The sequence below is a fragment of the Solanum verrucosum genome, unplaced genomic scaffold, assembly GCF_900185275.1.
Source record: "Solanum verrucosum unplaced genomic scaffold, falcon-dt-bn FXZP01000229.1, whole genome shotgun sequence".
In the NCBI taxonomy this organism is placed as follows: Eukaryota; Viridiplantae; Streptophyta; class Magnoliopsida; order Solanales; family Solanaceae; genus Solanum; species Solanum verrucosum.
The window spans coordinates 4,326,750-4,354,674 of NW_026020011.1; the positions used below are offsets into that span (position 1 = coordinate 4,326,750).

General features: G+C 35.8%; 1 protein-coding gene and 4 pseudogenes across 1 annotated transcript in view; 2 read left to right on the forward strand and 3 right to left on the reverse strand.

Moving 5' to 3' along the window:
- LOC125819887 (probable rhamnogalacturonate lyase B) overlaps window positions 1–5,319 on the reverse strand; it is a 425,441-nt gene extending 420,122 nt beyond the window's left edge. Inside the window, exon 1 of the mRNA XM_049499292.1 lies at window positions 5,310–5,319. The gene's annotated coding sequence lies outside the window, so the exon portion shown is untranslated. The remainder of the gene's footprint in view (window positions 1–5,309) is intronic.
- LOC125819901 (G2/mitotic-specific cyclin C13-1-like) lies at window positions 1,683–3,659 on the forward strand (annotated as a pseudogene).
- A 1,884-nt stretch (window positions 5,320–7,203) lies between the features above and the next one.
- LOC125820350 (uncharacterized) lies at window positions 7,204–8,855 on the forward strand (annotated as a pseudogene).
- A 306-nt stretch (window positions 8,856–9,161) lies between these two features.
- LOC125820351 (VQ motif-containing protein 31-like) lies at window positions 9,162–9,724 on the reverse strand (annotated as a pseudogene).
- Window positions 9,725–22,244: 12,520 nt separating this feature from the next.
- LOC125819908 (cytochrome P450 81Q32-like) lies at window positions 22,245–23,818 on the reverse strand (annotated as a pseudogene).
- Window positions 23,819–27,925: the final 4,107 nt, after the last annotated feature.

Genomic DNA, 27,925 nt, shown 5'->3' on the forward strand with positions numbered 1-27,925 from the left:
GTACCTGTCATTTTCTTCAATTCTGTATGCTGCTTTGATACCTTTAACCGATGTGGAATTAGTTGAAGATTGTAAGGAATTCTATTACAATCAACTAGAAACAAAAGAAAACAAGAAGAGTGTTAACTCTAGCCAAGAGTTTGTAAGTTGCACGCCTTATTTTCTTGTTTGTTACTCCGTCAGTTACACTCTTTCCTTTTTAGGACGTTCCAAAAATATTCAACCATTCTACTTATGTACAACTTTCAAATACTGAAATTCATTCATCTTACTAACTCTGATTTGATATTTGCTCTCTTTACAACCACTACTCTAATGAAGTATTCTCTTCCGTCAATCTAAGTATATTATATAAGTCGTATTAACATCCTAAACTCACGGACAAATCAAACACCATCACATAGTTAAACAGTTACAGAAAGCGTATGAAACTTCAGGCTGTTACCATCTGCAATTCCATTTGGTTTCCACACTCAATTCAGGCTTCTCTGAGAACCCGTTAAGGAGAACTCCTTTCTTGCCATCATCTCTTACTTCAACTTGCTGCACAAACGGAGAACTCATCCAGTCATCCTGAGTAATCGCGATGAGCTAGGTCCAAGAACCATGTGCCAATCGCCATAGAGGCTAAAGCTCATACCTTATGCTAAGCAACACTAAAAAATGGATATTACATGCCACATATCCATATAGGTAGCAAAACGAGCACACGAGTCAATTTGTCTTGCCCTGTCTATCAATGATAGCAATAACGATAACGATTCATGATAAGAGGTTTATTAACAATAATAGTGACTCAAATTCAGGTTCTTGGAAACGAATAAGTGCATTCAATTGGCTCGACTCACTTGTCCTTTTAAGTTTAGGAATTTGACTTCCCATATACTCAAGTGATATCAAATATGAAGAATCAAAATTCCTTATATCTCGACAATGCTGAATCTTCAAGACCTTCAGGAATTGAAATTTACGGAGATATCCGTCAGATGTCCTCACACTTGATAGCTCTAAAGATTTCAGGTTCTGACATTCATCAATATCCAATATTTTCGATCCACAATAAGACAAGTGTTCAAGAGTTGGTAGTTGGATTTTAGCATGTTTGTTTCCATTAGCTGTTATGGAAATTGACTTGATCTTTTGAAGTTTCAAAAGCTCAATATTTTTCAACCCCCAACAATGCTTAAGGACGAAAGAGACCAAGGACAACTATTAAATAGAGTCTGAAGCATGTTATCATCTAATTTTAGATAAGACGGAGAAAGCTTTCTCAAAGAATGAGAATACGCGGCACCACTAGATAATAATGAAACATGGCTAAGATCACAACCACATAAACTCATTTATTGTAACGATCAATTTGGTGTGATCACGTCATTATCTTATTATTTTTTTCTTTTTTGTCTCTATTATTTAATACTAACTATATTTCATTTTTTATTCTACCTTTTCATAATAGCTATATTTCGTACTCTACTTTTTTTGTAGTTTTATCACTCAATTACAGAGGTATAACATTATGTAACGACAGAAAGTGGCCCAACTGAACAAAAAGCCCACCTCTCTCTCTCCATTGATTTCCCAAAGAGGGAGAGTAATGGAGGGAAATCCAAATCTCACTTTTCAAAATTCAATCTGAAAAAACAATTAGCCAAAAATTTGCCCCAACAAGACAACTCCTTATGGCGCCATATATATATACATACATACACACAGAGGAAATGGGAGCAGCAAGCGATGGCAGACCAAGAAAATTTTGTAAGAGTAACTCGATTGGCCAAGAAAAGGGCAGCAGAAGCAATGGTTCAGCACTTGCAACAACCCAACAAGAAGAGAGTTGTGTTGAGTGAGATTCAAGATTTGTCCAATGTGGGTATCAATCAGATTGAGAACAAGGTGTTTGTTTATGAGCCTCTGAGACCCAAATGTAAGCAGATTACTAGGAGGAAGGTGAAAAGCTCTGATGACCCTCAGATGTGTAGTGCTTATGTTTCTGATATATATGATTATCTTCATCAAATGGAGGTTAGTGGGTATTTACTCTTTTCAATAAATTTTTGAATTTTACTATTGTAATAGATAGCTTATTTATTTGGGTGTTACCTAATAGAGCTTGATTTGGTTTCTTATGGATGAATTTGGAAATGGGCACTCTAAAGATTGGATTTTTGGCAAATGGGTTGTGGTTTATGTAATTGAATTAACAAATCTTGATTTTCAGCCATCTGAAGTTGTTTGTGTTTGTGTGAAGTTCTTTAACAAGTTAATATTGGGGCTTTTGAGTTTTTGACTTAATCTGCTGTTTATCGAATCAGATTGAGAAACAGAGAAGACCATTGCCTGATTACCTTGAGAAGGTTCAGAAGGATGTGAGTGCAAACATGAGAGGGGTTTTGGTCGACTGGCTAGTCGAAGTTACAGATGAATACAAGCTTCTTTCGGACACATTGTATCTTACTGTTTCCTACATTGACAGATTCTTATCAGTGAATGTCATCCCAAGGAAGAAACTTCAGCTTTTGGGTGTTTCTGCTATGCTCATTGCTGCGTAAGTACCGGAGCCAAGAACTGGTTTTATTCCCCCGCCTCCCTGGAATGTGTTTTTTGCTTGCGAATCTTATATAATCTGTTGATAATGATCAGGAAGTACGAGGAGATTAGTCCTCCAGATGTGGGGGAGTTTTGTTATATTACAGACAATACATATTCAAAGAAAGAGATGGTAAAGATGGAGGCTGATGTGCTAAAATGCCTCAAATTTGAAATGGGAAATCCCACAATCAAAACATTTCTCAGGTAGGTAGCTGTTTTGCGAGTAACTAGACGTGTGTTTGTAATGATCTGTGGTTTCTCGACTGATATGACCGTTCCTTTTCCTGTGGTATGCAGACAATTTACTAAAATTGCTCAAGAAGATTACAAAGTAAGTGTGCAAATATGACATGAACATTATGATTTTCAACTCAATTGTGTTCGCGTTAAATGTTTGCTAATTTTATCTTTTCCCTTCTTTTTTACAGAAAAACAATTTGCAGTTAGAGTTTCTCGGTTACTACCTAGCAGATTTAAGTTTATTGGATTACAACTGTGTGAAGTTCTTGCCTTCTTTGGTAGCTGCTGCTGTGATATTCCTTTCAAGGTTCACATTACAGCCAAAGTCACATCCTTGGGTACGGATTTTAATTTGATTCAAACTTCACTTATGCTTAGTTTCTTGATATGTTGAAGTGCTGAATTAACTCTGTTTCATATTACAGTGTCTGTCCCTTCAACATTGCTCGGAATATAGACCAGTGGATCTAAAGGAATGTGTTCTTATCATACACGACTTGCAATTAAGTAGAAGAGGAAGTGCTTTAACAGCTGTAAGGGACAAATACAAGCTGCATAAGGTATCATTCCGTGTGTGTTGATAATTGGTGATTTTGTTGTAAATACCGTCATAGTTCAGTAGTCTGATGTGAACTGTATGATTTTCCTGTAACAGTTCAAATGTGTTTCAACATTGTCTTCTCCTCTGGAAATAACGGATTCATTCTTCGAAGATACAAGACAATGACTACTTGGCCATATGCTTGTGAATTGGAATAGGACTGCATTCTTGGATTTTTGTTTTTGGTTAACAGTATATTTTATTAACGACCAAAATATGTACATTTATAAGCACTGAAGCAGTCGTGGACTAGTAGTATATTGCTATAGCATGAACAGGGGATCTTGAATACCTCTGTCTTCTTCTGCAGCCTTTCGAGTAATCTTGACAATATCTTCTTCTCGAAAAGCTGCAATACTACTCAAATCTTCAGATTTTTCATCCTAATTCTAGTGTCGTTATAACTAACAAAAAAATACTATTAGATTTTGATTTATTGGTATCATTATGTTGCTCAAATACCTTTGGCGTAACACCCTATATGAGATAAATACTTGTCAAATCCAAATACAAAGGATGAACTTGCTTCTTCATGAACCATGATCATAGTCACAACATCCTATTAAGATGTACTCTTCATATTCAAAAATGAAGAGGACAAACTTTTTGCTAAATTGGAACTCAAAAAATACAAATAAACTAGAAGAATATAGATGAAATCGTGCAATAAAGCAATAACTTTTATTCCTTTCATTTCAAATTTGTCTTACTTTCCTTTTTAATCCGTTTTAAAAAAACATATCTATTTTCTTTTTTGACATCTTTTTAAGTCTAACTTTACATATTATATGTTTAAGACTATTATATTAAAAGGTATTTCTGAACATTCTACAAATCTTTAGTTAACTCAATAAGGAGTTTGATGAAGATGGAAACATATTGAATTTTTGAGTGAAGGAAAAAAAATCAATTTTGGATGAAAAATAATGTCTAGAAATCATGGTGTAGAGAGAAGCGCACTTTCTTAAACTTCGTGTGAAATCAAAATCAAACAAACAAATTGAAATACATGAAACAATATAGGATTTTATTTAGGGAAAGGGTCAAAAATACCCCTTTACTTTTGTTTATTAGTTAGATTTATCCTTCGTTATACTATTAGGCCAAATATACCCACACCACTATGAAAGTATTTAAATATACTCCTATTTTTTACGGAATTCCCAAAAGACTCCCTATGAGTCCTTACTTTTTCAAAGGGTCAGCAAGACATGAGAGCCTAAGCTCATGCATCGATTTATCGAAATAACTCTTGCTCTCCCACTTCCTTCTATTTAAAAGGCAAGCAACCCTTGAATAAAAAGACCAAACAAAAATACCCGATTTCATAAAGGAAAATTGAAGGGTATTTTTGACATGTTTCCTTTTTATTCAAGGGTAAAAGGACAAATATATTCCCGAATTATTGTAAATGGTATGCAGATACCATCAGTCATATTTTTGGGACATTGGTGCTCCGGTCGTCCAAAAAATAGAGCATATATATTCTTTATACTAACTGACATACACGTGTCATAATCTTATCCACCGATCCGATAATTATTAAATATCAGATCGACGAATAGAATTGCACCACGTGTCCCTATTTAGTCTTCCGTTAGAGTGGAGGGCATATATGCTCTAGTTTTTGGACGGCAGGGATGCCAATATTCCAAAAGTATGACCAAAGATATCTGCATACCATTTACGCCAGTTCAAGGGTATATTTGTCATTTTTCCCTTTATTCAATTATGGGTGTGATTTTCTAGAGAAAATGATCAAAATGGTCCTTGATGTATAGTAGTTGAAGTATTTTGGTCCTTTATATATATCATCTCATTCAAAAAGTCCTTAATGTATATGAAAAGATGATCATTTTAGTCCTTACCCTAAAACTAACCAAAAAAAAAAAAAAAAACTGTTAAATTTAACAGTAGGTCCCACAACATGCCAAACTTAAAAAAAATAAAATTAAAAATTAGTAAAAAACCCCATCTTCCTTGTAAGAAAAATAATACACACTACATTCATTTCTTATCTTTCGTCAGAACAAAAATTTGAGCAGCTCCTATTTTCTTATATAAGAAGAAGAAGAAAATCAAGATCGCTAAAACAAATGTGAACCAAGTAAATTAGTTAAACGACTCCATTTCTCCTCGAGATCATAAATCAATTCCTTTTAAGTTGTAACTATTTTTCTTTTTGTTTTATCCTTTTCAAAATTACGAGTATTTTTTTCTAGCATCTTTATTCATTCCATTTTTCAAATAAAAGGATTAAAACTGAATGGACAGAGCTAGAAAATAAAAATCTTAAGAAACTTTGTGTCTGTATGAGAGGATTTTATCAGTGGAAACAAAAATAGATCAATTGAAAATTGTAAAAAAAATGGTTGAAGATAATCGATGGAGGAGAAGAGATTATGGAAGAAAGAGGGAGGAAGAAGGTTCCACCAAGTGTGGGACCCACTGTTAAATTTAACAGATTTTAAATTTTTTTGGTTAGTTTTAAGATTAAGGACTAAAATGGCCATCTTTTCATATACGTTAAGGACTATTTGAATGAGATGATATATGTAAATGACCAAAATACTTCAATCCCTATACGTCAAGGACCATTTTGATCATTTTCTCTGATTTTCCATATGGATCAAAAAGTGTAGTCCTAGTACCAAAAAAAGAGAGGGAAACTCAAAAATGGAGGGAGCAATAGTATTTATTTTTTTAAGATTTCAAAACAAATAAAATGCTGAGACCGTTTTCTACCATTGGCCATCACTCTTGCCTATTTCTGGGTTCAACACACAGAAGGGCTGTGAAAGCTAACAATGGTGAAGGCGGGAAGCAAAAGAGGTGCAGCAGCCAAAGAAGAACCCAATGACGGAGCAGCACCAGCAGTAGCAGTGTATGAGAAGCAAAGAGCCGATAGAATCAAAGAGAACAAAGAGAGACTGCACAAACTTGGCATTCTGGAGCTCACAAAGAACCTAAATCCCCCTTCCAAGAAACTCACCACTCCTCGAATCAGCCGCCCGGCGGTGTTAACTGACGACCCACCTCGCCGCTCTTTTAGGTATTGAGTCTCATCCTTCCTTAACTAGAGTTTATGGGTTCGAGTTTAAAAATGAAATAAATTTTGCTAGCTCTATAATCGGCCTTGGGTGTCCCAAAATCAAATTAGTTGAGAGATTTAATGAAATATCGAACACCGGATGAAAAAAATTGGGGCTCCAAAGGCCTGATTTAGTGGCTTGACCCTGATTTTGATTTTCCAAAAAAAGTAGGAGAAAAGGATGTGTTGGGTTGGTTCTTATTGCAGTCTTTAATGGATATAAAATGTTCTCTATATGCTGAAATATGTTTAGTCATAGATATTTTGGTGATTGATTGAGAATAAATGTTAATAATAAGCATGAGCAGGGGTGGTGTTGGTGGCAGTTTTGAGTATCAAAGGTTGGCCATATTCTTTTTGTGAAGGGTGGAAAAAGATTCTGATGCTTGTGAAGAAAATGCCTACTTTTGGCTGTGAAATATTTCCAATCAACTAACCAGTGATAGTTTTGCGATTGAGGCCTGATTAAGATGTGATAAGGGTATACACTTCTAAGCATATCGAAATAAGATAGATATATTTGACTAGTCGAGAAAAAGGAAAAGAAAGATTGCTTGTGCTCAATTTGTGTATGGTTTTTTTCTTTTTCGGATGGTCACCTTTTCCATGGAATGTCTCGGAGATGGTCTTTCATTCTACTAAAACCTTTCTTGGTTTCGGTTTTTTCTAATCGTGAAAGATGTTCTTTATAAAATGATGGTTACATGTTTTTAGGTTGAAGGATAAGCCTCCAGTTAGTTACAAAGAAAAGAGGATTCCCAAGATGGATAAGGTATCAACAGAGGATGTGGAGATTAACATAGGAGAAGGTGAAAACCCTGAATTCTACACAGAGGAACATGAAAAGCTTTTAGGTGATTGCCAGAATGCTTGGACTCTCTATGTTGATGGTTATGATGAAGATGGCGAGCGTGTATATGATCCTGATAATGGCAAGTCATGCCATCAGTGCAGGTCTAAACATTTGTTCTCACTGTCTGTTTTATGTTGTTCTATTGCTTAGTTATCATCTAGTCATATCTGTTCCCTGCGCACAGTTTCTTAGAATATGCATCACTAATTTAGGTCTCCTTTCATGGGATGATGAAGACGACCAAGTCTATGTTGTCTGATCAAAATATTTCTTCTCCGTTAGTATGAAAAATGAAGCTTTTCTTCCCATTGTGGAAGCTAGCTTAAAGCATGTGGTTGTTAAGATTGAATATAATATTGTTTTTGAACTTCGGGCATGAATATGTCCACAAGCATGCATATCAACTTGAATATTCAAATGTGTTGTATTCATCTAAAGTTGAGACCATTTTGTTCATGATATTTGTCTTAAAGAGAGCGCTAAATAGGTGTTCATCATTAATTCATTTTTGCAGTGTTGCTCTGATTCGGCATTTACTTTTCCCTATCAGCACTTAGAATTTTGTTAAACAATAAGTTCTGCTGCCAATTTCATGAGAAACATTCTTCTTTCTATGATCAAAATGCAATCTATCTAACCTTCGCTTGTTTCAATTTATTACTTGATGTGAACTAAAAATATTTGATACAATTGCAGGCAGAAAACTCTTGGTCAACGCAGTGCGTGCAGCAATTGCAAGCTCGGTCAAGGACAATTCTGTGGAGATTGTCTCTACATGAGGTGATAACTCTTTGATATCCTCTTTAGCCTTTTTTCTGTAGTATTCCCTTTAGTAGCTAACTTTCTATCTTGAATTCATATGACCGTATTGGTGTTACTTCAAAACTACAGTTTCCGATGATCTTAATGCCCATGTGAAATGTCTGGATCTAATATTTGAGCTTGCACATCATGTAGGTATGGAGAGAATGTCATTGAAACAAATGAAAATGTAAACTGGATTTGCCCTGTCTGCCGAGGAATATGCAATTGCAGTCGATGCAGGCGTGAAAAGGGGTATGCAGCAACTGGTGCAATCCACAGAAAGGTAACCTCTTTGGGCCTTTTATGCTTGGTTCATTCCACCAGTAAAGGCTAGATTGCTTGCCTGATGATTACAAAGAATTCTCTTTTTATGTATATATATAAGTTTGAGTTGAAGATAGCCATTCAATCCTAAGGAAGTTAACATGTTCCAGGTACTGCGTCTTGGTTACAAATCTGTGGCACACTACCTTGTCAAAACTCGAATGCGTAGTGACCACGAAGAGCTAAGCTCTGCAGATTCACCTTCCAGAAATAGTACAGTGCCATTCACAGAGTTCACTAATACTCTCTCAACTTCTCAAACTGATGATAACAAAACTTTGAAGGGGGAAAAACACACAAACTGTGACGGTGATGATGCATATTGTGATGAAGAAGATGTCAACGAGTGAAACAATGATAAAAGATAAGAATGATTTTTGCCTGACAAAGACTGAAAGTGGAAAAGATCCTATATGTAAGCATATATTACTAAATCAGCTCGGTTAACAGTAAGTTACCTTTTTTTGTTTGGATATAAACATTTTGTAAGCATTTCAATGGTGGGAAAAGCTTGTATTTTGCTCGTGGTTATTTTGCATCTTTGTTTGACTGATTATGATAATCGAGCACTAACTTAACAGTCTCATTTTTGCCTCGAATCCTTTGAAAGAAAAATTACGACAGGTTTTTGCTTGCTTCTAAAATTATCTGTAGTATTAGAATCTAATGTAGAAACTGTATCTTTTACTAAGTAGTTTCCAGCTAAATAAACAAAATCATTCAACTTATTGTTCACGATCCATTGTTTCAACGAGGGGAAATTAAAGGAAACAAGGTGAGTAACTCTGGTTCTTCAGCATTTCCATGTTTAGATCTCGGGGACGGATGCAAGTAAAACCTTCTTTCTTTGATAGCTTTCTCTTCTTCCACTTTATTTATCATCTCAATGGATGGAGAAGCTCGTTTATTCGGACGAGTTGAGGAACTTGGGATGATGATGGGCTGAAACTGGGAATTAGTGATCTCTATGTCTGGTCTTCGACATTGTCTGCGCTGGTGGAGTTTTGATATATTAGGCTGCTTTTGTGCTTTTTAAGTGTTTGTTGTTGCTGCAATTTTGGGATTTTCATCACTACATTCAGATGTACCAGTTAATCGTTGAACGACTTCTCGGATTGCAAGATAAGTCTGCTTGTACGAATGTTGTCATGTCTTTCGATAAGCCTGTACGGATCGTTGTCATTTTCATGTGTTCACTGATTTTTGATCTGCAAAACATTCTTCCTTATTAGCTATGCTTCCATTTTCCTAGCCAGAAATTGCCTATGATGATAGTTCCACCATTTACATAAATAAAAGAAAGGTCAAAATCACACCTAAAGTATCTCGATTTTTGAGCTACGTACCTAAATTATCAGGTGTTTGAGTTTTCAACTTGAATGATGATGATATTTCAGGTAGAAAACTTGTGTGATTTTGACCTTCCACTCTGCTAAAATCATGAATCATTCGACACTAAAATACAATTTAAACAAACATCTTGGCTAAATATGACAATTGACAAACAAAATAGACTCATAACAATGGTTTTCGAAAAATGTTTCATACAACATATTTCAGTAAAACTTATTCGCCACTAATAAAGTAGACCATGACTCTTCTAGCCAAAAAGTTTAGTTAGCTTTTGTTTTAATAATAAATTACTAATAATTGAATACAATATATGTATGAAAAAAGTTAAGTATAATTGATATTTGCTCTGGTGATGGATTCTTAAATCTTGTCCTTTATCCTATCCAAAATTTTAGAGAGTAAAAGAATCTTTAGTTATTAACAATTTCCTCATAAAGTACCCTAGATTATTTGTCAAGGAAAAAGTAGTCCCTAGATTAATACTAGTCCTTTCAGAATAACAACAATAGTAATAGCTAGTGACAGTAACACCATATAATCCTGGTAACTTGCTTATGTTCATTTGTTAATAGATACATCTTGTACTAAATATGTAATTTCTTTTCACTTTTCAATTCTTTTTCCTTTTTGATTTTGCTAATGTAACAAGCATTATACTCTTCACATGTGATTACTATAAAATTCAAATATAACAGCTAGAATAATTGATTTTGCTTTCATAACCATTTTGGATTTGATCATACTTACATTTTTGTTGTTGTTTGGTTGTTAAGTATTGAGCTTAGGGTAAGTAGAAATGCTAATGATGCTTTTTTAGGACATTCTGGAAATTATTAACTTAATTTTGTCATCTAAACATTTTTGTCGTTCATAGAGTTCCATGTCCTGGAAATGTGGACCCATAGGTATTTGTTGGACAGTTCTCATAAATTGTGTACAATAAACTCTTGAAAAGTGGGCTATGACATAAGATCATAGTTCCAATATCTTTTTGGTGGTCTCACATACATTATATTCAAGCTTTCCAATCGTCTCAGACAAAAGTTTTTCTTTTTATCTCTGCAAGTGTACGGATGACTTGAATTAGCCTCATTGCGTCCTGGATTTTGAATACTGTTCTGTTTTCAGCACAGCTATACCTGAAAACAATCCATTGAAGCGATTAGAGGTTTCACAGAGTTTAAAGGATCTTATGGGCTACACTCTCGAGGTCAAACCTTCTCAAATTCCACATGAGGATGCTGGGCAAGGTTTATTCATACATGGTGAAGCTGATGTTGGTACTGTGTTAGCATTCTATCCTGGTGTGATATACTCCCCTGCATACTACCGCTATATTCCTGGATATCCAAGAGTTGATGCCCAAAATTCGTAATTGATCACACGGTATGATGGAACTGTGATAAATGCACAGCCTTGGGGTGCTGGTGGTGAATCTCGTGAAATATGGGATGGATCGTTGATCTTAGGCATATTTATATGCCTAAGTTGTCAATAATTGTCCATAAGTTAATTAGATTGAAAGATGATCTCTAGTCATTAGCTTAATTTTTGGTGTAACTTGTAATGAATGTACACTTACACACATGATTAGTTGTTTTAGGAACTGTCAAGGGAATTGGAGTCAACATGAAGAAAAGAGATATAAAAGAGCATGAAAAACGGCCAAGGATGAAGACCCCAGGGCCAGGCGCACTGCTAGGCGCCAAGGGCCAAAGTTCAGAGACGTCTCTCAGGCGTTCTGAGAGGAGCGACGTGTCACGACCCGGGAGCACCCCCTAGTCATAACCGGTGTACTCGACCTCGAAGAGGTTTAATACAAGCCTCTTAGCATTCATTCATCGCATAGACACTAAAACCATAAGGAATTAAAAATTTTCTTTACCAAGAAAACATTTCATAAAAAAAATAAATATAGCAAGCGGAAGACTTTCTAGACTTTATACATGATGTCTCAAAACCATCTAATATTTTAGAGTACAAAATTCGGGACTAATCCCATACACAACTTAAACAATACTAAAAAGACATAAAAGAACATATTGGGTATTGTCCTCGAATATATGAGGACTCACTAAGTCTTCATCTTCAACACTTAGAAACCTATCAAATAGTCATGACATGTCATCATCTCCAAATCCCTATACTTTATTCCAAAAAGGGAAAGAAAGGGGTTAGCACAATTAAGTACTAAGTATGGAAACCATGCAAAAACATGCTAAAAAGGACATTTGGTTGAAAGTCATGCCTTATGCCATTTTAGTAAAACTTCATGAACATTGACATATTAGACATATTATAGAACACAACCAACATATAAGACATTAACCACATTATAGACATACTCAACATTTTCACCACGTAACTCATTTCATCATCCAAGGACCCTTATCTAAAGTTACCCTAAGACACACTTGAGTGAGACATGAAATGGCCGCCCATACAACCTCTTCATACACACCTAAGTGTTCCTCAAGGCTATTATAGACAAGAACCATCATGCTTCAAGGTAACATACCAAGTAACTCACTTCATTAACATAAGCTATTCATTCAACAAATCATTTAGACAATAAGTCAACATTCTTCTTTAAAGTCATTTAGGACATATTCATGCATTTAAGGGATTTCACACTTTAGTCATATAGACTTAGAGAACTCACTTTAACACCTTCAAAGGCTACTTGCGTCATGTGTAGATAGCATCCCATACTACTACCTACACGGTGTAGAACCTATCAAGTAAACTAAAGTTCACATTAAGGGCATCAAGTTCTACACTTAAAAATCCAAGTATCAAGAATGCTCATAGCACCAATTTCCAAGAGATTCAATAACAAGACTCGCCCAATATATATATCATGTCGTCACACCAAGCACGAGCAAGTATCAAGAAGGGTCGACGCCCTGTATCAAGAAGGGTCAAAGCCCAATAATCAAGAGAACCAAGAACCATATTAAAAATGGCTTTCTAGTTTGTACTTAAAATGGACAACTTCCATTCATAAGACAGACTACAAATCCAAAGTCAAGATGGCAAGTGATCCGAATCAAGAGGCATGCCAAGCGTGACAAAGTCACAGCCACAAGAAGGACAAGGTCCCAACAAGAGTGCTAGGTGATCAAACAATCCGTACAAGTGGGCGAGTTACACAAGCATCTTTAATGCCTTAAAGGATACCAACACGACAATGCCAAGTGACAAAAGTAACCAAGGTATCAAGATAACCCTTCAAATATACAAGAAAATAACAAGAGTATAAGTACAAGTTTATACACAAACCTCGGGCTTTAGTATAGAAACAGTCCGACAAAACATCAAGAATTCAAACCGTAGCCCGACCAACGTATTAAAGTTCTCAGCTTGTACACGAGTATAGATAACCTTAAAAATATAATTACATAACTTATTTAACTTCTATTAGCTTAGTAATGTCGACGTAAAACAGGATCATCATCGCAAGTAAGTCTAGCATGTACAAATACAAATATGCTCCCAAAACAGTGAATCTGTCCAGCCTGGTACCTCAAGTCGCAATCTGGGCAGAACTTGCCTTGTGTTGCGTCCCATATTTCGTATCCATAACAGTTAAATTAGCATTTTACATAAACATAAGAGTTGTAGGTATACGAGTCAGCATTCCAAATCATATTTGTTCATTGCAAACTAAGTTCTAGATCGAGAGATATGCATAAAATACCAAACACTACCCAGCTCAGCAACAGATTTTGTCACTTACCAAAAAGAAATGTGTGTCTCGAATTCCAGCCAAAAGAACCAAGTTTTCTCTTGTGATTTTGAAGAACAATCTATTTAGATAAGTTTCTAAGGTTCTAAGGCTTAAGGAAAACGAAATTACTAAAGGAGGGGTGAAAATATATAGTCAAACAAGTGATGTTTATCCCTTGGGCAGCTGTCCTTCAAAGGCGTTGCCCAAAAATTTGTGTGCTGCCCAAAATGCATACATATACACCTATATATATATATCCCTCATCTCATTTTAAAGTTATACATAATTCCAATTAGAATATTACCTAAACACCTCATCACAATCCTTTGCATCACATTCACATATATGATATCATGTCAACACTTCAATTCCTCATATAATGCCTTCAAGGCCATAATCATAATACACTCCATAAGTAGACACCTCCACGTGGATCACACATCAATCTATCACAATTCTATATCAGTTCTACATTAACAATGAAGTTAGGCCAACTTACCCTTTTTCCAAAGCCACAATCACCATTCCTCAACTCTCCAATAATTCACAATAGATAAGCATAGATAATAATAGAAATCAACTATTCAACTCCATTTAAGCATAATTCTATCATCATTCAATCATAAACAATAACCCCACTTCATAAGCCAACTTTAGGGAACTTGCAAAGACATGGGTTCATGGAAATTTTCTTTCTTAAAACCATCAATAATAACATAAATCATCATTAAAAATCATTTAATGCAAGAACCCATGCTAGAATTGAAATTAGGATTTTGAGTTTTTGAACAACTTTTGAAATCTTTTGGATTGACTCTTTGATTGAAGAAGGAATCAAAGATGAAGAGTCCCCATACCTTAATCTTCAAGAACCAAACGAAATTGGAGAAGAAATCAGTAGCCACCATCCACCCTAGCTCCATCTTTCACCTTGAGCCTCCATGGGGTTCTAGAGAGAACCTTTTTGAAAGAGGGAGGGTTTCTTTTTTTCTTCCTAATTGGAGTGATTTAAATGGAAGAATTTTGGTCAAAAAAAGGGGCTTTATAATTGCTAGGAAAGACAAAGAATAATAGGAACTCAACTTAGGAAAATAATTAAGGGCCCACAAAGTTAAACTTAAAAGTTTTCCCTAAACCCGTCTAAGCTCGTCCGTTTTGACAGTGCTTCACTATTTCGGGCATAACTTTTTACTCCAAGGTCGGAATTGGGCAAACTCGGTGGCGTTGGAAAGAGGACTCGGAGACCTTTAATTGGATAGGTAATGGTTCACCTAATTCGTTTTGAGCTAAAAGATATGACTATTTAAAGTTGACCCTTACAACTCACTAGCTCAAATGAATAGTTTCCGGACGTCACAGTCATTCCTTGACGTTTGACCTCAAATCTCTTTAAACTAAACTTCAAAAGCCATTTCTCATTATTTCATCAAGTTCTCAACTCCAAACTCACATGTGAGGCTCTAGTTTCACTAGTTCGTTTTTAGGGTCGTTACACGACGTGCCTGGGCCAACAGTTCAGAGACGTCCCTCAGGCGCGGCGCGCCAAAGAGGAAACTTCAGAGGCAAGTTTCAGGCACGATGAGAGGCGCGGCGCCCCACCATGATGCCGACTTTTCCAGCAAACATTCAACTAAATAGGACTCCTTGTTGGTTTAGGATTGGGTCAGAGTCTTTCTAATTATTATAAATAGACCACTAGGGTTCATTAGTAAAGGGACTACTTCTGATTTAGTGTGCAAGGGAAAGAATTCAAGTTTGTAATAGGTCTTAATCCTTTAACTCTTCTCTTTTTCTGGAAATTGCATGAACTATTGTATTTTTCTTGCTTTCTAATAGCATGAGTAGCTAAACGCCCTAGTTCTGGGGTTGTAGCTACGAATGGATTGTGGATTATTTGAGGTTTTATGAATTAATTCCTGGGTGTCATTATAAGTTACTTATATATTCTTGTTTTAGTATTTCTTGACTGGCCATCTAGAGATAAATCTATTGTTTAACCTTAAAATCGAGAGAGGAGAGGTTGGATAGACCAGAGAATATAAAGACCTTGATCGACCCGTTAAGTTGAGGTGATTTGTGTTCAGGAATGACGCCCGAACGAACAACTCGTTTGGTTACGAAATAGGATGAAATATAAATGCTCGCCAATTAGTCTATTTATCCCCGCTCAACAATGTAGTTAGGTAGCTAATTGGGGTAGGCGACGAGAGGTGTATAGCCCAACTCATATAATTAACCCTATAAATCAGTAACTTGACAACTAAAATTAGTTCTATGCCAATAATATGATACATGATGTTCAGTATATGCTACAGTCCTGGAATTGCTTTAAACTTGCTTGAAACATTATATCAAAGTTGTTCACAATTAGTTACTTTATTTAATTCATAATTAGTGGTAGTTAACAATTAATCATCAACTCTTTGAAAAGATTACTTTTACTTTTATTTGTAGAATTAAGTGGTAAATATAAATTAATCATAAGTTCCTTGGGAACAATAACTCATTTCTTCAAGAATCTATATTACTTGCGCGACCACGTACACTTGCGTGTATATTGGGGAGCAACAAGTTTTTGGCGCCGCTGCCGGGGACTTGGAAATTGATTTATATTCAATCTTCTTAAGTCTACACTTAATATATTCAGATATTAATTACTTGATCTTAGCTTGTGTATTGCAGGTACTTGATTTTCAGGTCTGGCTCGGAAAGGAAATCTTGTCGAACCTTACAACGAACCGGAAAGAGTTTTACGCCATAGCAGAAAAATGTACCAGGGACGACAAGGAGAATTAGGGTTAGGTACTCCGAGAAACTTTGATGATGATAATCAAGACAACGTGAATAACCCGGAAAACGTGAATAACCCAAGGAACCTAAATAACCAAGGAGGACCACCTGTTGTTCCCGCAAGACCAGTCTGTGATGTGGCAGTCCCACTCACAGCCAACCTAGCATCCAGTATCAGGAAACCTCCACCGAGGGGTAGATTTGAACTAAAGCAGAACATGGTGCATATTCCTCCATACTAATGGGCAATTCACTGGTCTCCCCCATGAGGATCCTCAAGTCCATTCTAGGACTTTCATAGACATTACCAATACATACATCCCAATTGGAGTCTCATCAGACTATGTAAGGTTGACTTTGTTCCCATACTCATTGTTAGGAGCTGCAAGGCGTTGGTTAGACTCTGAGCCACCAAACTCCATCACTACTTGGGATGATCTAGCAAAGAAGTTCTTGAGTCGATTTTTTCCATCCAAGAAAACCGCCAAGCTGAGGGGTAAGATAATAAACTTTGCTCAAAAGCAAGGAGAGGACATGTACCAAGCATGGGCGCGTTTCAAACAAATGTTGAATGCTTGCCCACACCACATGCAAACCAATGAGGTACTTTGTCACACTTTCTTTGAAGGTTTAGACTATAATGCTCGTTCTCTTCTTAATAGCGCAGCAGGTAGACAGGCCCTAACCATAACAAGTGAAGAATTTTTCGCCTTATTCGATAAAATTTCTGAAAGGAACTAAGGGTATGAAGGCGAAATGTCTAGAAATCCAACCCAAAAGGCTGCAGGGATCTTAGATGTAGACCAAGCTACTGCCATAAATGCCAAATTAGATGTAATACAACATAACATTACATTGCAATTTAAACAAATAGCTCTAAATCAGGCTCCGATAAACGTAGTACAACATGTATCAAATTGGTGTGAGGTATGTGGTAGTGGAACTCATGAAACCGAGCAATGTGAGGCAAACCCGAATTTCGTAAACTATGTGGGTAATGCACAAAGGGGCGGAGTGCAACAAAATTATGGTAATACTTACAACCCCAGTTGGAAGAACCATCATAACTTCTCATGGGGTGGTAACCAAAACCAAAATCAGGCGCAAGGTATTAACCAATACCGTTCTCAAGGGGCTAGGCAACAATACTACAATCCTAACCAAAGCTCAAATTCTAGTGCACAAAAAGGGGGAATAACCAATGAAGAGCTACTCCAAAAGCTCATGACTGAAATAGGGACCAAATTAAATGCTAGAATAGATAAGCAGGATGAGAACATTAGAAACATCCAGATGTCCCAAATGAGTTTAGAGTAACAAGTTGCACAAGTGGCCAATTCTCTGAACTTGCGTCCCCAAGGTGGGCTGCCCGGCGATACTGAGCCCAATCCAAACAATTGCATGCGGTAAGTACGAGAAGTGGGCTGCAATTAGAGGAACTAGCTCCAAAGAAAAGAGACACTGAGGGAAGTAACAAAGAAAAGAAGGTGGAAGAGATAGTAAAAAACTCCAATGTTGAGGTACCCATTCCTCAAAAGAAATTACCACCTCAATTTCCACAAAGGCTCAAAAAGCAGAATGAGGATGAATGCTTCGGTAAGTTTCTCTCTCTCCTTAAACAAGTTCATATTAATTTACCCTTGGTTGACAATTTGTAGGGTATCCCGAAGTATGTTAAATACGTTAAGGACATTGTAGCTAGCAAAAGAAGGCTCACATAATATGAAACTTTGGCACTTACTGAGGAGTGCAGCTCAAGGATTCAAAACAGACTACCCAAAAAGTTAAAAGATCCGGGTAGTTTTACTATTGGGCAAAGTGTTCATGCCCAGGGGTTGTGTGATTTGGGGGCAAGTATAAACTTGATGCCTTTATCTTTGTATATAAAGCTTGGGTTGGGTAGTCCAAAACGAACCACTGTTATTCTTTAACTTGCTGATAGATCTATTGCTAGGCCAGAGGGGGTGGTAGAAGATGTGTTAGTGCAAGTAGGTTCATTGATTTTTCCGGTAGATTTTGTGGTCTTAGACTTTGAACCTGATCCTGAAGTTTCATTCATTTTGGGACGTCCTTTCTTGGCTACGGATAGGGAATTGATTGATGTAGCAGTTGGTCAATTAAACACGAGGGCTCATGATAAAGTAGAAGTATTTGATGTGTACCGCGCTCTAAAATTGCCTTCTATTTATGAAAAGTTGTCTGCAATTACTGTGGTTGATCACATAGTTGAGTCACAGTTAGTTATGCCCGACGACTCCTTAAAAAGGGTGTTAATAGGTCATAAGAGAGATGAAGACACTGAGGCTAAGGAGATTGAAACATGTCTAAATCTGGCACTTGTGGAACCTTACAAGCGGAGAGTGGAACTATTAGAGTGAGAGTTAGGGCCACCACCCAAACCCTTCATTGAGGAACCCCCAAAGCTGGAACTGAAAACACTGCCGTTTCACCTCAGGTATGCATTTTTGGGTACTAATGAAACTTTGTCTGTTATACTTTCTGCAGAATTGTCTGAAATTCAGGTTGGAGCGGTATTGTGGATTCTAAAGCGAAGAAAGAAAGCTATTGGATGACAGATGGCTGATATTCATGGGATTAGTCCGGCGTTATGTATGCATATAATCTATATGGAAGAAGATCACAAACCATGTGCACAACATCAACGTCGACTAAATCTTTGATGAAAGAAGTGGTGAGAAAAGAGGTAATAAAGTGGCTAGATGCTGGAATTGTGTACCCAATCTCTGATAGTAAATGGGTAAGTCCGGTACAATGTGTTCCCAAAAAGGGAGGTATGACAATGGTAATGAATGAAAAGAATGAGTTGATTCCTACTAGAACAGTCACCGGGTGGAGAATTTGCATGGATTACCGAAAACTAAATGATGCTACCCGGAAAGATCACTACCCAGTTCCCTTCATTGATCAGATGTTGGACCGGCTAGCAGGGCAGAAATACTATTGTTTCTTAGATGGATATTCCGGTTATAACCAGATCTTGATTGCACCCGAGGATTAGGAAAAAACCACGTTCACTTGTCCTTATGGTACTTATGCTTTCAAACGCATTCCATTCGGACTTTGCAATGCACCAGCAATTTTTCAAAGGTGTATGATGGCCATATTTCATGATATGGTGGAATACTTTGTAGAGGTGTTCATGGATGATTTCTCCGTCTTCGGGAAGTCTTTTGAGGTATGTCTCCGAAATCTTGATAAAGTACTTGCTAGATGTGAGGACACTAACTTAGTTCTAAACTGGGAAACGTGTCATTTTTTGGTAAAAGAAGGGATAGTGGTGGGACACAAGGTGTCTAAATCTGGTTTGGAGGTTGATAAGGCTAAGGTAGAAGTTATTGAGAAATTGCCCCCTCCCATTTCTGTAAAAGGTGTGCGTAGTTTTCTTGGTCATGTAGGTTTTTACAGGTGATTCATCAAGGATTTTTCCAAGATTGCAAGACCTATGTGCAGTCTCTTGGAGAAGGAGGTGAAGTTTGACTTTGATGAGATGTGCTTAAAAGCTTTTGAGATGTTAAAGAGGAACTTAATTGAAGTTCCCATCTTAATTGCTCCTGATTGAGAATTACCATTTGAACTCATGTGTGATACAAGCGACGTAGCAGTAGGTGCAGTGTTGGGACAAAGAAAGAATAAAGTGTTCCACTCGATCTATTATGCAAGCAAGACCCTTGACTCTACATAAGCTAATTACACAGTGACTGAGAAAAAGATGCTAGCTCTAGTGTTCGCCTTCGACAAGTTCAGATCGTATTTGGTATGTACTAAAGTGATTGTTTTTACTGACCATGCAACTATTAGATACCTATTCAACAAGAAGGATGTTAAACCAAGGCTGATTCGATGGATATTGTTTCTCCAAGAATTTGACCTGGAGATCAAAGATATGAAAGGTACTGAGAATCAAATAGCAGATCACTTATCTAGGTTGGAGGATTTTTCACATGTGAATGAAGGTGAGCAAATTCGGGAAGAGTTTCCGAATGAACAATTGATGGCACTAGATATCTCTCAAGTGTCATGGTATGCAGACATTGTGAATTTCATAGTAAGTGGCGATTATCCTCCGGGTGCAACCACCCAACAAAACAAAAAGCTCAATCATGATGCCAAGTTCTACATTTGGGATGAACCATTCTTGTTCAAACAAGGACTAGATCGGGTAGTGAGAAGGTGCATTCCGAAATCTGAGGTTCCCAAAGTGCTTGAGAGTTGTCATGCTAGCCCATATGGAGGTCACCATGGAGGAGAGAGCACTGCTCATAAGGTACTACAATATGGTTTCTTTTGACCCTCATTATTTAAAGATTCTATGGCTTTTGTGAAGGGTTGTGATAAACGCGAAAGGTTGGGTACCATTTCAAGAAGACATGAGATGCCGCTCAGTAACATTTTGGAGGTGGAAATCTTTGATGTGTGGGGTATTGAGTTCATGGGTCCCTTCCCACCATCTAGTGGAAACCAATACATTCTTGTGGCTGTGGATTATGTTAGTAAATGGGTGGAGGCAGTAGCTCTTCCTTCCAATGATTCAAGGGTGGTGATAAAGTTCATCAAGAAGCACATCTTCACTCGCTTTGGCACTCCAAGGGCAATTATAAGTGATGGAGGTAAGCATTTCATTAGCCATCTTGTTAAGAATCTTCTTGCTAAGTATGGTATTCGTCATAAGGTTGCTACAGCTTACCATCCTTAAACAAGTGGTCAAGTGGAGGTTTCAAATAGAGAGGTGAAGCAAATTTTGCAAAAAACGGTGAATGCGCAAAGGAAGTATTGGTCTGATAAACTAGATGATGTGTTGTGGGCATATAGGATTGCGTACAAGACACCAATAGGGACTTCTCCCTATCAAATAGTATTTGGGAACCTAAGCACATCATGCAAGCTGATGGAAAGGGTTCTGAGCGAATATGGAAAATGCTCAGTAAGCCATTGGATGGAACACGTCTAGGAGGCAACCATGAAGTGCTGGAAAAAAGAAACCCTCTAGCCTTTGCTCACTTTGCCAACCACCCAGCAAGGGACATGGTACCAAATGTAATGGTATGACCTTATGACTTTCCTCTTCCAGAGAAGCACATGAGAGCCTATATACCCAATATTTCATTTGGAAATGGTGAAGAAGCTAACATGAGGAGGTTTGGCACCTTTTGGTTCAAATCTTGGAAGTCTGGCAAGAACAGATTAGATGTCCCTGTTCTAAAGACGCTCGTTCTTGTGGCAACTCGAGCAATTAGTAATGAAGAAATTCTCCTGAATTGAGCAACTCAAAGCAAAGACCACCATGGTACACTCCAGTGGATGAGGAAGAAGATCGAAGGAGGTGGAGCTAAGATGATAATCAATGGTCATGTTGAAGTGTACTAACCATGAAAACAAGTGCATTTCTGTATACGACGCCAGGAGAACAGTGAGAACATTTATTTTGGTGACTATAATCTGGTTTGCTTTTGGTTTTACATCTCTTTGAATAGTTTGCTTGTAGCAATTATGGCTGGTGGCCAAGTTAACCTGTTAAAAAGATGATTTGCTGAGCTGGACAACAGAGCTACTATGCTTTGAACTAACCACGGATTATTCTTACATGAATTGCATAATAAGCGGAAAAGGAATCCATCCTTGTTATAGAAAATATTAAATGTTATTCTGATTGCTTATGAAATATGAGAGCCTTCATTTTCTAATTTGATTCTTGGATGATTACTCCAGCTTCCTGTGTTTTATGTATGTTTCTTTATAAATGATAGTACTTCACTAATCTACTTTTACAGCCCACAAAGATTTGAAAGCAATGTTTATGTAGTAAGTGTGCATAGACAAATGTAACATCGTTTTTCTGCATTTATTAGTTCTGTCTGAAAGAAAGTGCAGGGGAGAATTGTGATTACAAATGAGCAAGAAGTTTGTTGATATTTTGGCGTGGCCTACATTTTGCTAGCAATGGTATTGCCTTGGGCATAGTGAGTCCAGGTCCTCCAGTCATGTCAACCAACTCTTCACTTACTCTCTCCCATTCAAAGCATTGAATAAGTGATCCTAATGCCAAACCAGCAACATGCATTGCCAAATTCTCACATGGACATCCTCTCCTGCCATATCCAAATGGCATTTGTCTGAACCCATCTCGTTGCCCTTTGATATCGATAAACCTTTCAGGCCTGAACTCATTTGGCCTGTCCCACAACTTAGCATCATTTTGTATTGCCCACAAATTCACTAGCAACATTGTCCCTCGGGGTACACGAAAACCTCCAACAACACACTCATCTGAGGACTCGTGTGGCACAAGTAATGGAGTAGCTGGGCACAATCGGAGAGTTTTGTTTATGATTCCATGGAGATAAGGGAGTTGAGCAAGGTCTGAATCATCAAGTAATCTTGATGACTCTCCAAGGTGAGTGTCTATTTCGTTTTGAGCTTTCTTTAGTGCCTTAGGATTGTTTAGAAGAAATGATAATGCCCATTCCATTGTGCTAGCTGTAGTATCAGTCCCTGCTGTTAACATGACTACTCCCATGCCCCTTATCACTTCATCTGTGTAATAATCAGGCTCTGAATCTTGGAGGGATAAGAGAACATTAATCATGGTATTGTTCTTTTGCTCTAAAGAAGATCCTTTTCGGCGGTTCTTGTGCTCTTCAATCAATTCTTGTATGAATTTATCCCTCTTCTCCTGCAGTAACTTCACCTTATTCTCAAGTTTGTTTACTCCTATCCGTTTAAGAAGTGGCACAAAATCTCCTATATTTGTTGCACCACTCACTTGGAAAGCTTCTATAACAATCTCTTTAAACCTCCTAGATTCCTCCAATTTCTCAGCAGAATCACCATGGTATTTTTCCCCAGCAATCATCATCATGAAGATATTCAGTATCATCTCAAGGAAAGCCGCTTTCATATCCACCACGTTTGTGTTACCACCACTGGTTTTCCCCCTTAGAAGTTGTTGCAGCAGAGCACGAACCTCATCTCTACGGCTATCAGCAAACATTCGAACTCTGTGAGTGGACAAGATTTCAAGAGTAGCAGTCCTTCTTAGGTTGCGCCAATGTTGGCCATAGGATGCCCAACAAGGTTGGTATAGTTGTAACCAAGATGTTTTCCAGGAAGCAGATTCACACGATTGGCAAAAACAATGTCGTTTTTGGTGAAACATTCCTCTACAAGAGAAGGGGAGGAGACAACCAGGACAGGACGCGATCCAAATTGAAGGTAGAGCAAAGGACCATGTTTTTCTGAGATGTTGGCTAATGTTTTATGAAGTGGTTTTTTCTTGATTAGATATAGATGGCCTATAATGGGCAAAGAGATAAAGGGACTTGGTGGGAGATTTTGGAATTTTCTAAGGAACTTGTTCTTTAGAATGTAAAGGAAAGTGAAGATGAGTATGTAATAGGAAATTCCCATGGTTGATGCAAATACAAGCAAAGAAGACTTTTTGACAACTTTGCTCACTTGATCATTATTTATACTAGGGAAAAGGGTTTGATATATCCTTCAACTTTGTCATTTGGAGCTTATATGTCCCTCGTTATGAAAGTGGTTTATATATACCCTTACTGTTATACAAACTGCTCACATATACTCCTACCGTTACAAAATGAGCTCACATATGCCCTTCATTTAACGGAAGTGAAAAAATTAATTTTAAATTTATATTTTTGACTTTTAATTTTTTTTTAAAATGGAAAATGCATAAGTACCCGCAGCTTATGCCCAAAATCTCTGAGACACACCTAACCTTTACTAAGGTCCTATTACCCCCCGAACTTATGTTTTAATTAATTTTCTACCCTTTTTCGGCCTACGTGGCACTATCTTTGAAAAAATTATCAACACGCGCTTGGCCCACAAGATAGCGCCACGTAGGCCAAAAAGGGGTAGAAAATTATATATAAAATAAGTTCGGGGGGTAATAGGACCTTAGTAAAGGTTAGGTGTGTCTCAGGGATTTTGGGCATAGGCTGGTGGGGGGGGGGGGATATTTATGCATTTTCCCTTTTTAAAATCATTTAGGAGTATATAGGATTCTTCTAGGAAAGTTCAAGGTATATTTCAATTTTTTTCATACATAAATTATTTTTTGACTTCTTTGACTTTCATTATTTGAGTTTCTTATTCTTATTTTATTTTTTTCTTTCATTCCTTAGTGTAAGAAAAAAAATTAAAACTATTTTTTTGTGGCTATATTATAATTTAAAACATTTTTTTTCTCTATATTGTAATTTAATTTTTGTATTTGAAGAAAAAATAATTGGTCATCTATAGTAAGTTTTACAAGAATATTAGTGAAACATAAATAAATTTGACCATCAAAATAATAAATCTAAATTAGTCATTGAAACAAAAAAAAAAGTCAAAAACATATGTTTGAGGTGGATTAAATATACCCATATGGGATTATAGTTTTTTTTTTATATAAAAAATAATTAAACAATTAAACCAAAAATAATTTTTTCCATTTTCGTTAGAGGGAAAGGGTATATGTGAGCCATTTGTATATGAGTAGGGGTATATATGAGTCACTTTCATAACGAGGGTATATCAGCTCTAAATAACAAAGTTGAGAGGTATATCAGACCCTTTTCCCTTTATACTATTGTTGTCTAGGTATCATGTGTGGATGGCAAGGTGCCAACTGCCAAGCATGCTTGTATTGTCAAACCAGGGTGAAGAGCATGTCCCACCAACATAGGTAATGGTGCAGCGGTAAAACTGCTTCATTCTTAATCAGAAGTCTCGAGTTCAACCTCTAGATATAGAGAAATCTTGTTAGGAGTGTCACCCCCAGAATGAGCCTTGCAGTATGTGATTCGAATTTAGTTGAAGCTCCGACACCGGACATGGGAAATAAAAAAATATTATAAAGAATAGTGTGGGCCCAATATTAGGAAAATTCAAACTATTAATAAATATTTTTATCAAAAGGGAAAAGGGTTTGATATACCCCTTAACTTTGTCATTTAGAGTTGATAATCACTCATTATGAAAAGGGAAAATTAGTAAACTAATCAAAATTTCTAACATAATTATTAAAAACATCTACACTTTAAAATAATTATTAAAAATGTCAATATTTAAACAAATATAATGTATCCTAATATAAGTTATTTACCTTCCTTTTTTTCCTCAAATTGGTCCCACTTTTTACCCCAAAAAGACTCCATTACCCACTTTTCACTCTCTAAATTTTTTACCCACATTTTATCCTCTCACGGATTTTTTCCCTCTTATTCATACGTTTTTCAACAATTCTCTTTCATATTTTTAAAAAAAATAATAATAATAAAATTCTCTCTCATCTAATTTCCTCTTCCAATTGTTCTTCATTTTTTCATCTTCCGCTTCTCTCTGTTCCGTAGCTTCCATTTTTTTCACAAATTCGTGATTTGTTCTCATGTTTGAAATTTTGTAGATTGTAGTAATCTACATTGACATTTATACATCATATATTGTTTGATTTTTTATACATTCATATTTAATAATTTCGAAATTTTGTTTATAGGGTTACTAATGCACAAGTGAATACGATTTGGATTTGAATTTGGTGAACAAAAAATGGGAAAAAAGGAACATAGCAGACGAAGAAGAAGAAAAAAGAGAGTCAGAGGAGAAGGTTGCAAAATTGTATTCCTATTAATTTTTGTTTGTTTTTTGTTTTCTTTTACTCAAAATTTGTATTTTTATTAAGAATACATATTCAGATTTGGATTTGGTGAACAAAAAATAAAAATAAAAAAAGAAGAAGAAGGAGAAGGAGAAGGAGAAGAAGAAGAAGAAGAAGAAGAAGAAAGAGAAGAAGAAGAAAGAGAAGAAGAAGAAGAAGAAGCAGAAGAAAGAGAAGAAGAAAGAGAAGAAGAAGCAGAAAGAGAAGAAGAAGAAGAAAGAGAGAGGCAGAGAAGAAGGTTGCAAAAATTGTATTCATACTAGAATCGTATTCATATTAATTTTTGTTTGTTAATTGTTTTCCTTTACTCAACATTTGTATTTTTATTAAGAACATTGTATTTCTTTTTTTAGTTTGCAGTCATTCCAATAGGTATGCCAAACAAAATTTGTATTTTCTAAGCTATATGTATCCTATTTTTTTCACAATCAATCTGTATTTTTTTTTAGAATATTGTATCATTCCTCAACAAATTGTATTATTTCCACTATGTATGTTATTTTGTTCCAGAATCTTGTATCCCTATTTCATTCACAATCAATTTGTATTTATTTTTAGAATATTGTATCATTCCTCAACAAATTGTATTGTTTCCACTGTGTATGCTAAATTTTTTTCCAGAATCTTATATCCTTTCATAAATCCTATTTATATGTAATGATTAGATTATATTGGGATACAATCATTAATATTTTTGTAACACAAATTAAAGAAAAAAATATTTGGCAGTGTCTGAGATACAATTTTTAGTTTTCATTATGAAAGTAAAATACTAATTTTAATTTGAATGGTAAAGTGAGCACATAAAATGTAAAATTATTGGTATATATTTACTGATGAGAATTTTAAGTGATATGTTCCTTTTTTTTTAAAAAAAATACTATCTTCCTGATTTTCACCTTTCTGTTATTAAATAATTCTATTCTTGCAAATCAAACAGATAAAAAAAATACATAAATCAGATACATAACAAACTAAAATATTGACAATATGGCTAAGGGGTCCTATTAAATATCAAAATATTGACATTTTGAAAATTTTCCCAAAATGGCTCATATATACCGTTACTGTTATACAAATGACTCATATATACCCTTACCGTTATACAAATAACTCATATATACCCTTACCGTTATACAAATGACTCATATATACTCTTACCGTTACAAAAGGAGCTCACATATACCCTTCATCTAACGGAAGTGAAAAAAATAGTTTCAAATTTATTTTTTTGACTTTAATTTTTTTTTTAAAATCATGTAAGAAATATATATGATCCTTCTAGCAAAGTTCAAGGTTTATTTTAATTTCTTTTCATACAAAAATTATTTTTTGACTTCTTTGATTAACATTGTTTGAGTTTCTTATTCTTTCTTTTTCTTTCATCCTTTAGTGTAAAGAAAAAAATTGAAACTAATTTTTTTACGGCTATATTGTAATTTAGTTTTTATATTTGTAAAAAAAATGGGGCATCTATAATAAATTTTACAAGAAAATTAGTGAAACAAAAATAAATTTTACCATCAAAATAATAAATTTATATTAGTCAAAACAAAAAGTCAAAAAAAAGTATGTGTGAGGAGGATCATATATGCCTCATATGGATTATATTTTTTTCAAAAAGAATAATTAAAAAATTAAATTTAAATTAATCTTTTCACTTCCATTAGAGGAAAAGGGTATATGTGAGTCAATTGTATAACAATAGGGGTATATATGAGTCACTTTCATAACGAGGGATATATCAACTCTAAATGACAAAATTGAGGTGTATATCAAATCATTTTCCCTTATCAAAATGTTAGAGTAAAAATATGTCTAGTCTATTTTTGTTTCAAATATATGCAATGCATAGTCTATTA